The following is a 12,743-nucleotide window of genomic DNA, read 5'->3' on the forward strand; positions in this document are numbered from 1 at the left end:
AGATCAGGGAAAAACTCAGGGAAATCTTCAGCCGGAAATTCCGAAAGTATACCTGGTAAAAATTCTATTCTCGAGGAGAAATTTGGCAAAATTGGAATGTAGTTACGTTCTTTGGTGAGGGACAGGACGAAAAGTGGCGAATGATACGGCTGCACTGCCGTGCTACGGAAGAACGCCGTATGAACATTCGAGAGTTGCCGAATTTCCTTCGCTAAACTGTTTATTTTTGCGGAACGTTATGAATATTTTTCCTTGCAATTTTCGGTAACTGCAGGTGAAATTGCGAACAAAATTATCTGAAAAATTAGAAGCGAACTATTTGGACGGAGTTAAACAGAAAGGAACCAAGCCACATCGGGATCGAACCGAGAAAAAGCGGTTTAAAGTTTGGCTCCTGCATAAGACTCAATGTATAAGATAAACTTCAAGTTCAATTTCTGTAAAATTCGCTCCAACAAAAACTTTGAATTTTTGGCGATAGATAGTAGAGCAGTGGTTGAGTTCAAAACCACTCAAAACTCAATTTTTTCCAAAATGTGGGTTGGTTCCTTTCTGCTTAACTCAGTCCATTTATGAGTTTACCAGGAAATTCGTGTTTTATCAAAGGAAATTTGGCAACGCCTGAATGTTCTTACGGCGTTTTCGTTTAGCACGGCAGTGCACTTCTCGCAAATTCCGGCGCACGGCAACGCAACGTAGCGAAAGTCATTTATTCAAATGGAGTCGGCGACCCGGCGCACCGTGTCGTCCTACACTATTGTTGCAAATCCTAGTGCCCGCAGTTCCTTCCTTGTGTTTTTGCTCAGCTCGCATAGTTTTCATATTTGACGTCCGTTCGGCATACCTGCCACCTGGCGGCCTCCGGCGTTATTTCACCTTTGTCTTACCTTTCCCTCATTTTTTTTTTTTTTTTTTTTTTTTTTTTTGTCCGGCGCTAACCGATTTTGAGCCGTGTAACGCGTGTCAAGTCCATGTCAAACCCGTGTCAACGAGCTTCGTGACCACCTTTGTCTAGTTGACTGCGTGCGCCGCGCCGGCCGCGAATACGTAGCACGCTCGCAAGCTATTCCGCCGTGCTAAGGAAGAACGCCGTATGAACCTTTAGACGTTGCCATAATTCTTTCAAGAAAAACCGAATTTACCTAGAAAATTGCGAATATTTTCCCTCAAATTTTTCGGTCGATTTTGTTCACGATTTAATCTAAAAAATCTGAAAATTTCAAGGAAAAATATGCGTAACTTTTCTCAAAATTACATGTTTTATCCGAGAAAATTTGGCTACTCTCGAATGTTCATACGGCGTTTTTCCTTAGCATGGCAGTATTCTGCTGTGTTAAGAAAAAGCGTCGTATGAGCCTTCGGACATCGTCAAAACTCATGTATTTTCGGGGAATCCGTAAATATTTTTTTCTGATTTGTCAGAGAATTTTGTTCGTGTTTTGATCCACATAGTCTGAAAATTCGAAAGGAAAATATTCATCATTTTTCTCCAAAATAAATTGTCTCTGAGAGGAAATTTGGCTAAATTTGAATTCTCAAGTTGCGTTTTTCCTTGTTGTATTTCCATTACACCCGTATTAAACGTAAAAATTCGAAGATGATAACATCAGACATGTCTTATGTTAGGTTTTATCAAGGGTTTACAGAGAAAAATCTAGAGAATTTCAGATGTGAAAAAATTAATGATTTTGTGATGCAATTTAAGGTGCAAAGACGCTTGAGATCTAATAAGTAATCGTTGATTTATAAGGAAAGTCTTCTGGAAAACCCCAAGGAACGAAGTGAAATGGAAATTTAAGAAAGAGCAATGAATCATAGTTATTGTACTTTGAAAATTCGAGTTAGATTTGTCATCCGTCCTGCAGAGATTTTGTGTATGGCTTCCGTAGTTTTCCTGGAATATTTGAGTCAGGTGTCAACCTGCACATCAAACTTCCATTAAATTTTCGATTACATTTCCTGAAAGTGTAAAGGTTTCAAAAATATCGAATTGCTCTTTTCTAATGCCATAAATACTTCTGTGAAAAATACTTCAAAGTTATAAGTATGACATTTATAGAAACTTAGGGCCGTATTTTTAGTCGTTCCTTAAAAAATAATTTCTTAAGGAGCGTTAAAGATGCCCCACGTTATGACTAAAGCGGGTTTAAGGACTCCTTTACACATCATTACAGGAAGGACAAATTTTGCGTTGCAGGAATTACAATCATTTGCACACACCCCCCCCCCCCCCCCCAGTACAAAATACGAAAGAAAATACGCTACAAGTTTTAAAATTTTTAACTTAGGATCCCTACTTTAAAATAAGACAAAACAAACTTTTTCAGTCGTTTTTATACTTTATGCCGTGGCAAGTCATCGTAATATCTTGCAAGGATCTACTCCTCCGATGAACTGAAGCATCTTGTTCAAGCTCCATAAACTTGTCTTTTTTATAATACTACGTTAAGGACATCCTTAAACCTCACTTCATGAAAACGTAAATCACGCAGAGCGTCCCTGCGGCAAGAATCAGAGTAAGGAACGATTATGAACCGAACCACGTCCCACTCTGGTCCCATTTCACTTGTCGGTGATCCAAAATAATCATTACAGCTTCCCATTCAGTATGAATACATTCAACACACGTATTCTCTCCAATTTTGATGCGCTGAATCCGAATTTGCCCTCAGATTTTCTTCAATTTTGACTCGAAAAAAATGTTCGTCCACCTTCCAAAAAATCGAATTTTGAGCGTTCCCTAGCGAATTGGGATTATAGTGGGTCCGCGTGGAATGCTGCCATCGAATGAAGTTTCAACTTTTTAAGACCGAACATGAACATTGCCTCAGTCCCGGGTGACTTGAACCTTGCTTTCCGACAATAAGGGAATATCATGAATTCCAAAAGTGTGATGGAGTTTTACGTGCAAGGCTAAAAAAGTCAGCGGGTTGCTCGATGAGGCTTAACGCACGGAATGACGCAATAACGTGCGTTACCTGCGCTCGTTCGAACACGCTCCTGTGTGCCCCCGATCTCTCAACGCATGTCAAAGCTCGTCAGCCAGTCGAGCTTACCACGCTGTCATCTCCCATTCTTCCAGTTTCCCGTTTCCATGATCCGTCCAACTGTGCCCAATTGCGTCCAATTGCGTGGAAATCAGTCGAAAACAAACCGGAGCGGAGCATAATGCACGCACTCGAGTACTGCCGTGCTAAGGAAGAACGCCATATGAGCCTTCAGACGTTGCCAAATTTCCTTTGATAGAGATCGGATTCACTGGAAAAATTGGGCATATTTTTTCTAAAATTTTAATACACTTTTTATACGTGATTTAATCTAAACTATCTGAAAATTTCAAGGAAAAATATGTATAAATTTCGTCAAAAATACATGACTTATCAAGGGAAATTTGGCAACTCTCGAATGTTCATACGGCGTTTTTCCTTAGCGCGGCAGTCGGGCACCCCGCATGTTTTCGGTTTTCGCTCGTGAAAACTCGCGCACACGTCGTGTCGTCCCCACGTTCAGATAAAAAATTAAGACGTGACAAAAACTCCGCTTGAACGGAAATGGGTCAGTAGCGTTATATTCATACATTCGCGTTACGATGGTTTACTTACGCTGATGGATCAGCAAAAAAAAAAAAAAAGTCCGTCCAAAGCTCCTACTTCCAACGTGCATTAACGGAGGTACTGCCCATGAAAACACGGCATATGACGTCATCCATAGCAGTTACGCAAACCGTGTTTTCACTTGCGTTTTTGTGTCGCGAGCAACTAGTGCGAATGAGTGCATCACTTGCATCAGCATCGCCGATTGAAGAATTCCGGGCTGCATTTTGCAATTCGGAACTACAGCACCTGGCTCATTTTAGAACGACGCAGAAACGACGTAAGTATTAGTTTCCCTTTGCACAAACGTGTTTTTACAGATGAGCTAGAAATGGTAATGCTGAATTGCAAAATGTGGTCCAATTCAAGGTAGAATAATGGTATGCGCTACCGTGTGGATGAAGTTGTGCACTCGTGGTTTCTGGAGGGCGATTTTGCCGATAAACGTAGAACGTAGAAACTTGATGTTCGGGTGGATTTCATTTTTATTTTAGATCTATAAGCAACTATGATCCTCAACAAAAATTGAATCAGTCTTTCTCAGACACTTTCTGACAGACGAGATGAAAATTGGAAAAAAACAGCGAAAACTGTTTGAATCGCGACCCGTTCTAAATCTCGGAGATAAAAATGAATGTAAGGGAAGAGTGTAACTTTAAACCGGATTGCGGTTATTTTAGAAACTGCCTTAAAGTTGCACGGGAAAATAAGAAAAAAGGGAACTGGCGCCTTGGTCTTTCTGAGAATGGCTGTACTTTTCAGATTTTTTTAGGCCCTGAAAATCCGGTTTTCTGCCTGTCACTTTGCAGCAAGATGTATTCTATGCCTGAGCACTACCGAACCTCCAAAAACTTAATTTTCGATTTTTCGACGCTTAAATATAATTGGAAGTAAGTCTTTTAGAGGATGACCTCGCTAATTGAAGCGCTAAGTGCAGAAAAGACAGTTCTTGGTTGCAGTCGTGTCTAAAAATCTCCGCTAACGTTTCATTCATTATAATTACAGCAAATGTGTGTAATTTAATGTAACTTTCACTGAATATTCTTTATGATTCTACAGTGCTAAAACGTAAAATTTCAGAAAATTCACCCAATAGCTGCTTTGCTCTCTGAAATAAGAATTGTCACTGGAGGTTCTGAAACACCAAAACCAAGAAATGTCCTTTCTGCATCCAATGCTTCAGTTCTAGGTTGTCCTCAATACAGTTTGTGACGAAAATTACTGACTGTCAGCAGCAGAAAGGCCAGGAACAGGATGTAAATGATGAATCTTACTGCTGAGTTCAGTATTTATATTGTTGCGCAAGATTCATGTTCCTGCGTCCCGCCAGGAAAGCTGCGGTCGCCGAGAAGACTTACCTAGTCCACTGTGTAAATCAAAGCGTAATGCTCGTCGTCACCTTTTGAAATCATCGCTTTTCCCTCAAGATGAAAATATCTGGTAGATTCATCTCTATCACTTATGTAATCCGAGGGAAATCCAACTGATTTCATTAAACAGCGAACAAGATAGGAACTCGATTATCCCCATCTAAAACGTGAGTATCACGCAGTCTCCATGCCCCATTTACGAAGGAGACACTTGCGGAATACGCTGAAAATACATAATTCAAAACTTTTAGGGAAGTCTAATCAATCTTGTAATTGAGTCAGTGAGAACGAAAACACTCCAACTCCAAAAAATGAAGCACATTAGGTGAAGAGGTTAGTCTGGGGAAAAGATTTTTGGTGCCAAAAGACGAGTACTTCAGGACACTTTAAAGGTCCAGGTTGGAGCAGATGCGCTAACTCCAATGCCCTTTATGAAAATAAAGTGTCTCAAATGATAGTTGAGCATTTTCAAGTTACCGAGTTGGTGTGTTTTCGTTCTCACTGATTCAATTCAACTTGCATTTTTGTATATTTTCTGGTCTCTCGCGAATAGAGCAACAGGTGCGGCCGTTGCGGGATAAAGTTCGGGCGCTTGAACCTGTTGTATCATCATGTTCGGAACAGTCACCAGCATGTTTTGAGCGTTACACAAGTCCCGGAACCGAATGAAAGTCGAACTCAAGTTGAAACATTCCTGTAGCCGAGTTGTTGAGGTTTAACATTCTCTCAAACCTACCTTTGACTTATATCTACAGAAGCAGGACGAGGGAGTTAATCCAAAGTGGGGTTAATCCAAAACGTGGAGGGTAATCCAAATCGCACTGAAACACTTCTCTACGACATCGCACCTCGTAGACGAGCAAGGAGCAGCGTGCACCATGCGTCGCGGCCTGGAGTAAACAAACTCAACTCGCGAGCGGGCACCACACACAACCGTGCTACGCCGCGCTGATCACCGCACTTGCCCGAGCATCCGACATTCTACGAGCAGTCGAGTCGTAACATTCTACCGAGTTACCGGCCCCGGGAGGGGGGCAGCGGTGGGGGGAGGGGGGGCGTTGTGGGTGAGCCGCCATCCGGAGGGGAACCGGTTCGGGTCTCGGAGCCCGGGGGTCGGGGGGAGCCCCTCTTTACCTCAAACTCCTCTCCGGCCGGCAAAGGTGAACTCCGATTGTTCAATGACGACATCGGTGACGGCAACGGCAACGGTGCCGCATTTTTACCTGGCTGCCAGCTCGCTCTTAATTCTTTTGTTTAGACTCAGGTGAAACGTGGGAACTTGCGCTCCCGTCGCAGTCGAGGGAGCCGGAACTCTCCGATTTTCGAAATCGAGTTTCTTTCGAAATTCGTCTCGTCGAATTTGGATGAAATCACTGGAGCAGCTAAAACCGCACAATGTGTCTTATTTGTACGGAAACGAGACATAGGTAGGTATGAGAGACATAGGCGAATTCGGAGGGCGCCCCCCCCCCTCCCCCCGTGCGCCCAGAAAAGAGGAGGGGAAAAAAGCAAGGGATAGAGGAAAGAAGAAGGAAATGCGCTTAAATTTGGTAATTATTTATGTCGGAATGAACTCAAACAGCATAAAAGATGCTTCAAAAATTCAACAATTTTCTGAAGGAGGCCCCCGAACCCCCCTTACGTCCCCCTCTCTCAATTTGAGGAGTCAGGATCCGCCTATGATGAGAGAGCCGTAAGTGCGCCCAAGTTGACAGTGTTCCAGACTAAAAAGTCGTAAAGAGCATAATTCCACCAGAGAGCCGGTCACAGCGGTACATTTAAGTAAAAATGCCGCCTTTTTCTGGTCATTTCTGACCTGAAATTTAGTTCGTTGTGTGTCCAAAACGCAACGCAAAAACGAAGGAAGCACTTACAGCTGTCTTGCCTAATACGATCCTAACATGGAAATGGAAACGATCCTTCTTACATAGTTGGAAATAAAATTCGTCGATTTTGATCACCAAACGATTTTTGAGAGGCTTTCGGATGACTGGTGGAAATTTTACGAAGAACTTTTTTCAATAAAATTTGATTTAATATAACTTAAGTGTGCCACCCAAACGACGCGACAGTCGAAGTCAGCTAAGTCATTTTCAAGTTACCAGCACGGACAAAGTTTCTGCGAAATCAATGTCGATCACTGAAGTTGGCACATGCACTTCAAGCAATTCCTTGACAACAGCTTGATGTGAATATTTTGAGGATGACAGCACAGTAAGAAGGAAAGAAAAATGCGCTACTCTCATTCACCGAAAACAGACAGGACTGAAAAATCACCCCTACAAGATGGAGAGCGCTATCGGAACACAACTTTTGAAATACCTGCGTCGAAAGCCTCAGTGGAATTTTAACATTTCTGAGGATTAAAATGGGCATATGAGTAAAAAAAAGGAGGTACACATACTGCCGTGCTAAGGAAGAGCGCCGTATGAACATTCGAGAGTTGCCAAATTTCCTTCAATAAAATGTTTATTTTTGAGGAAAGTTATGAATATTTTTCCGAGAAATTTTCAGGAACTTCAGGTGAAATTACGAACAAAATTATCTGAAAAATTGGAAGAAAAATATTCATAAGTTTACTAGGGAATTCAATAGCACAGGTTCAAATGAGGGAAAATCGATAATCGATCATTCACACCCCGCCATTGGTTAACACTGCCGTAGGTTTTCATACTTAGTCAAGAAAAGTCAGCCTTTTAGGGTTGCAAAATAGTCTCCTATGATTCGCTCCGTGCCGCCGTGACAGTAGCGAGGCGTGACTGATCATCGATATTTTCCCAGTGGCGTGGCGTGAATAATCGATTATCGATATCTCGCCATTTGAAGCTATGGTAAAGAATCGATTACTAAGGTGTTCGCTGCGAACACCCTGATAATCGATCTTTTTCATAGGTTTAAATGGCACAACAATCGATATATCGCAATTCACGCCACGCCACTGTATTTTCCCATTTGAAGCTATGGGAAAGAATCAATTATGAAGGTGCTCGTTGCGGACACCCTGTCCATCGATCCTTTCCCATCGGTTTAAACGGATTAATCGATGTATCGCAAAGCACGACGCTCCACTGCTGCGCGGCAACTGCGCGAAAGTCGTGCGGCGAAAAATCCTCGGAGGCTTACATCATAAACGAAAGAGGATGAGAAGAAATGTTAATGATGTCGGCGAGGTTTTTCCTTTGCCATTGTCTTTCTTTGTCTCTTTCTCTTGTGCCCCCCTCCGCCCCCCGCCGCAGCCGTCTCTCTCCGTCACCCCTCTCGTCACCTCTTTCTCTCTAAATCCGTTTCATCCCTCTTTTGGATGTTTTTCTTGCCCGATCGTTCAGGTCTCCAAAGCTCACCGCTCATCTGCTCTTTTCAAAGCCGCGACCGCTCCCAGTTGAATATGTATCAATTTTCTATTTTAATCAGTTAACCTTACCCTAGTGAATTCTTCGATTTTTCGACGTCGCGAACACATGAAAATGAACGTGCGATTTGAAAAGCCCCATTTGTTCACTTTTTCGAAATCGGGGTTTTGATTGATATGGACTCTTCAGGATGTATAATTGTATACCCTGAAAAACTCCTGCGTAAAACCTTCATAGTCCCCCGTAGAAGGGACCTCATTTTAGACCTAAAGGTCATAACTTGGAAAAACCTCACAACTCCATCTCATTTCATGCTCGTGGAAAATCATGATTTTCCCCGTGTGTGTGTTATCCTCTTTTGAGAGGTAGCGGTTTTACACTGTTGGGTTTTCATATGATGCAACTATTCGGCCTCCGCGGCCACGCTAGGAAGTATCTTCACACAGTGAAGGCGTTTCTTATGCCTCGACACGCTCCATCAAAGATTTATCGGAAGCAACCGCTTCACTCATCAATTACGCTGCTACATCGTTGATCGGGGTTTTTATATGATGCAACTATTCGGCCTCCACGGCCACGCTAGGAAGTATCTTCACACAGTGAAGGCGTTTCTTATGCCTCGACACGCTCCATCAAAGATTTATCGGAAGCAACCGCTTCACTCAACAATTACGCTGCTACATCGTTGATCGGGGTTTTTATATGATGCAACTATTCGGCCTCCGCGGCCACGCTAGGAAGTATCTTCTCACAGTGAAGGCGTTTCTTATGCGTCGACACGCTTAAGCATCAGAGATTTATCCGGAGCTGTCGCTTTTCCCACGAATCACGCTGGTGCATCATTGACACACTTTTCTGAAACAACTGCTTTTCCGTTATCGTGACGTAAAATTAGTCCTGTTTTTTTTCATCAGATAATTATATTCTTTATCTGATATTTAATGATTATTTCACTAATTCCTTCTGGAGGGATTTCAATGGTTGCCTGGAGTAGGCACCTTGTTTGTTTACTCACGGCCGTAAGTGCACTGTATCAGCCTATTTCTCGCGACCAATGAGAAACCGGCACATTGGCCATTCTCTGTCAATGTAGGCACTCCAGTCCACAGGCGGATCCAGGAGGGGCGTAAGGGGCGTGAGCCCCCTACGCCCCCCTGTTCGTCCGGAATAAGGAGAAAGAAAAGAAGAGAAAGGAAGAAAGAAAGAAGGAAGGAAGGGAGAGAGGGAGGAAGGGAAGAAAGAAGAAGGAAGGAAGGAAGGAGAGGGAGGGAGGAAGGGAGGAAAGAAGTAGGAAGGAATGAAGAAATGAAAGAAGAGGAAGGAAGGAAGGAAGGAAGGAAGGAAAGAAGGAGAACGGATAGAAGGAAGGAAGGAACGAAGGAACGGAGGAAAGAAGGAGGACGGATAGAAGTAAGGAAGGAAGGGAAGAAGGATAAAAGGGAGGAATGAAGGAAGGAAGGAAGGATGGAAGGACGGAAGGACGGATAGAAGACGAAGGACGGAAGGAGGAGGACGGAAGGAGGAAGCGGAAGGACGGAAGGACGGAAGGACGGAAGGACGGAAGACGAAGGACGGAAGGAAGGGAGGGAGGGAGGGAGGGAGGGAGGGAGAGGAAGGGAGGAGGAGGAAGGAAGGAAGGAAGGAGAGAAGGAGGGAAGGGAGGGAGGGAGGGAGGAAAGAAGAAGGGAGGTTGCTTACATTTGGTAACCATTCATGACGGAATTGACTCCACCTGCATATTAGATGCTTTGCAATTTCGACAATTTTCGAGGGGAGCCCCAGGACCCCCCCCCCCCCTTACGCCCCCCTCCCCGATTTGAAGTGTCTGGATTGGCCTATGCCCCAGTCTACTGGTGGATTGTGAATGAAAATGAATGGGTTTTCCTGTGAAGCCGGCAACGGGAGCGTGCGGGAGTAAGCTCGGGCTCGGAGCCACAACACCAGTAGTCGCTCGGAGCCGCTGCTCTCGCTCTACGAATCCAGCAGCAGCAGCAGCAGCGGCGGCAGCGGCAGGAGCAGGAGCCGGAGCAGCAGTGCAGTGGCCAGCGCCAGACCCGGGAGCACCGCTCGGAATTTATGGATCCACCGCTCTCGGCCGAGTGGCCCACCAATTCTGGTAGTCAGTCCTAGGTAGCCCCCTTCCGAATTAAGACGCCCCCCTCCCCCTCCCCGGCTACGGCTCCTGGTCTATCCGCAGCTGGGCCTTTTGTTTTCCGATGCGGTCGCCGGGTATCGCTACCTCCGGATTCCCGTCCGATTCATTTTAATTTTATTAGCGCCCGAGCTATCTCCAGCACCATCTCTCCCTTACCGGCTTTAATGAGCGCCAGCCAATCGTCCTCCTCAATCCGGTATTTATTAGGGAGGCTCTGCCCTTCAGTTTCGGGGGGTGGCTCCGCGTCGAGGAGTTCGTCCCACGGAAGCTCTCACAAACTGGGTCATTGGAGATTGGAGAATGTGCATTTTTTAATTCATTGTACGAAAGTAAGGCATGAATTCACTCTCCAGGGATTTCTTTGAGAACAAGAACGTTTTTTAATTTGGAAATCAAATTTGTAATTCGGATTTGAAAAATGTTTATTGCTGCATGCGTCCGAGAGTGCCCAAAAGCTGCGTTCGTAGTATTTTTTATAATTTTGTTCTGTTTTGGAAAATTGTAAAAAAATGGGTTTAAAAGTGAGAAAATCTGCCGCCTTGTGACGTCATTAGGCGGCGTTTCCCATTGAAACACACGCAGTTCAGCAGATTGGGTCATTTGATCATATCCTCTGTAATAATTAGTTTAGAAAGCAAGGATATTCTCATGCTCAGTTCCCTCAGTATTTTCTCCTTAAAAATGAAATTAACAAGATTTCTGACACCACAAATTCTCTATTCCTAGCTCTATACTAGTGCAACATCTTTCGATTTCTCGTGAGTTTTAAATAAGTAGATTTAATAGGTTTTACGCGCGCATTCTATCATAAAAGAACTCTATTATCAGAGAAAAAAATAAAGGAAAAATGAATCTTCATTCGCAAGTTCAAAAGAACTGTCCCTCCGTCTGGGAAGAAAGAAAAAGGTAAACTGCGACGGACCGTTCTTAAATTAGGTGAGGCACTTACCCAGAGGTGTGAAGGGGTCACGAGGTGCCTTACGGGGGGGGGGGGGGGGGGGGGAGATCAAGCACTGCCTTGCGTAAGGCGCAAAGTCTAGTTGTGAAGAGAAAAAACTGAAATTTGACAGTATATTTCTTCCGAAAAGTGCTTATTTTTTTCTTTTTCCGTTCTCTTCCTTTTCTTTTCTTGTTTTTCTTCTTCTTTCTTCGAGCACTCGTGTCCGTTTACGATTAGTATCGATGAAATAACTTTCCCTAGAATACATGAAATACCATGAACGATACAGATTTGTTTCAACACCACTTCTCGTTAAATTGTACGTTCTCCACCCACCAAATAGGGAGGGGAAAGGTTTTTAGGCTAGCCCTATTTAATTACCAAGAGGGGTCAAGTGGTGTCTTAAGGGTATCTTGCCAGAATAGGGAAGGGGGTGGGGAGGGGAGGGTGTCTAAAAATCAAAATAAAAAGTGCCTAACGCGCGTCCGCGCCACCGGGTGGTTTTTGCTCTTTTTTCTAACGCTGCGTTGAAGTCTCTGGCGCTTCCCATCAGTCCGCGAAGATCAACCAGGTGTATGCTCCCGATAATTCCTCTTCAGACGAAAGAACGTAACACATGTCTGCGTCATCAAATTTCCACCCGCGTATCGTATCTTAACTGGAAACTTAGCGTTTTCATCTGAAATATCACCGACTCCTATTTTGATGGCATACTTGGAAAAATTTTGGACCGAAACTGCACGGTCATTTGAGGGGGGGGGGGCAGGGGGGTTGAATTGTTTGAGTCGATTGTGCAACCTTGGAATGGAATCGTGTTCCCTCGTTCAAGAGACGACGAAATTTAAGCAATTTTGGAAGATAATGATATTGATCCTTTTTTATTTAATTCGTCTTAAGTCTTTCAAAACGCTAAAAACTAAATTGGTGGTCGTATCATTCCCGATACCCATATGTGTAGAGGAACCGAAGCCATGAATATATGAACACATGAACGTCTCACACATACGATGGTAGGCAAACAGGAAAATTGTGTGGGTTGTTCTGTTAGCTGATGGTGTTGTTATTACTCGCTCTGTTTTAACTCTTTCGCACGCTCTTTGGCCCCTCGCCACATTCGTCTCTCCTCTGACGCAAGAGCCTATGTCAATTTCCTCGTGAGACCCGAAAAGCATGCATTTATATGTAAAACAGGGCTCACGTGAAAATAGATTTGCGCCCTCACGTTATAGGAGCGACGATTACCGCACCCGCACGGCTGGATGCAACGGTTCTTCTTTCCCCAAGATCTACTGTTAACCTGGTGTCGTCATCTCGTGGCATACGCCGAATTGTGGC

The 12,743-nt window shown here is 44.0% G+C and overlaps 2 protein-coding genes across 4 annotated transcripts in view; one reads left to right on the forward strand and one right to left on the reverse strand.

Moving 5' to 3' along the window:
* Positions 1-5,950, reverse strand: part of Inx3 (innexin 3) — a 57,155-nt gene extending 51,205 nt beyond the window's left edge. Inside the window, exon 1 of the mRNA XM_019044185.2 lies at positions 5,700-5,950. The gene's annotated coding sequence lies outside the window, so the exon portion shown is untranslated. The remainder of the gene's footprint in view (positions 1-5,699) is intronic.
* The window catches only part of spg (dedicator of cytokinesis spg), a 150,233-nt gene that overhangs the window by 74,419 nt on the left and 63,071 nt on the right, over positions 1-12,743 (forward strand). The window lies entirely within an intron of this gene.

The sequence above is a fragment of the Bemisia tabaci genome, chromosome 1 (genome assembly GCF_918797505.1).
Source record: "Bemisia tabaci chromosome 1, PGI_BMITA_v3".
Lineage (NCBI taxonomy): Eukaryota > Metazoa > Arthropoda > Insecta > Hemiptera > Aleyrodidae > Bemisia > Bemisia tabaci.